The sequence below is a fragment of the Primulina huaijiensis genome, unplaced genomic scaffold, assembly GCF_012295235.1.
Source record: "Primulina huaijiensis isolate GDHJ02 unplaced genomic scaffold, ASM1229523v2 scaffold205804, whole genome shotgun sequence".
In the NCBI taxonomy this organism is placed as follows: Eukaryota; Viridiplantae; Streptophyta; class Magnoliopsida; order Lamiales; family Gesneriaceae; genus Primulina; species Primulina huaijiensis.
In genome coordinates this window covers 1-1398 of record NW_027354224.1, presented here as the reverse complement: position 1 = coordinate 1398, position 1398 = coordinate 1, and the positions used below count along the sequence as shown (strand labels likewise).

General features: G+C 33.8%; 1 long non-coding RNA gene across 1 annotated transcript; it reads right to left on the bottom strand.

Moving 5' to 3' along the window:
* Window positions 1–833: 833 nt before the first annotated feature.
* Window positions 834–1398, bottom strand: LOC140966379 (uncharacterized). The gene is made up of 2 exons (XR_012173338.1): window positions 1350–1398; window positions 834–1196 (listed from the first exon to the last, which is right to left on the bottom strand). It is a non-coding gene; the product is annotated as an uncharacterized lncRNA (long non-coding RNA).

The following is a 1398-nucleotide window of genomic DNA, read 5'->3' as shown; positions in this document are numbered from 1 at the left end:
TTTCCTCCACCGAATGTGCTATCTGAAGTACATGTAAGGAAAGATCCAAGAAAGAACGAGGATGCATATATATAGGAGAGAGGAAGTAGTAAAAAAAAATCCAAGAAAGAACATTGCTCGAAACAGGTTTTTATTGCCTACTGACAGTTGTTTATGGTTTTTCTTGGTAGAATGGGATTTGGAGAAAGCCGAAGTTTTGGTTAATGTCGAAGCAAAAACTGGACCGATAGGGAGTCATGGCATATGAAGATATTCTAAACCATGATTGTCTCCCTTCGTGCAGGTTTTAGCGACTGATCACAACTCCAAGATAAAACTCAATTACTGGCGCTGGCATCTCTCAACATGTGCACGTACAGGGAGACTAGTATCAATCCTCAATCATGTTGCCAAAACAAATATCTTATAGGGAGATTTTTAAAAGATTTTGATTGAAATGAATAAGCAAGCTCATTACAAATAATCTCAAGATGTTAATAGTCTCACACACTTGTCCATATTAAATAACAAATTCATTCTTTTCATACTGTTACAACACTTAATATATGGACATGGTTGATCCATAATAGTATATCACCTCTCACCTCTGAAAATGTCGGAAATGGGACCAAATTTAATTTCTTGCTATTTCAATATCAACTATTAACTGCTAAATGCTGATACACAAAAATCAAAATGGTCGATAATATCATCACCCGACCCCATTGCACATGCTTCAATTTAATACCCATAAAGTTATAAGTAGTTCTTCGATTGTAGCAAAACTTTCAAATAAAACACACAAACTCGGAACATTATTTTAGCAAGAAAAGTAATTCAAACAAGAATTTATAAAAAAAATAAACTGAGGAAAGTGGTAAACAATTATCCAATGTTGTTACATTCGAGTCACACCAGGTACTGCAGATGGTTTTGACCATATGAATAGGGAGATTGGTATTGCTCTAATAAAACTTGCTGTTTATTCACAAATCATAAGTGCTACAATGGGATTTTTTGAAAAAATATAAGAAACAATAGTAAATAAAAAAATATTAAAACAGAGAAATAAAAAAAACAAAGCAGTATTACCATCACCATTTTGTATCTGTTTTAGAACTTCAACATTTCAGTGCTTCAGATTTCTTCCTCCAGTACTGTTGAAACCTTTGTCTTGCATACTCCATATAGTCAAAATCTATTTTGTTAACATGTTCCTGATACAAGTTTAAAAGATTATGAGAAACTTGAGGGATTTAATTTTAGACTGTTACAAAACCAGCATTTCAACGCAGACAGTGCATTGACAGACATTGATTCACTGGAACATTCAAATCCCGGAAGATCAAAGAGGTTTATATAGCAAATACCGATATTATGCCCCATAAGCCCCAGAGGAGATGGCTTGCAAGAGTATAC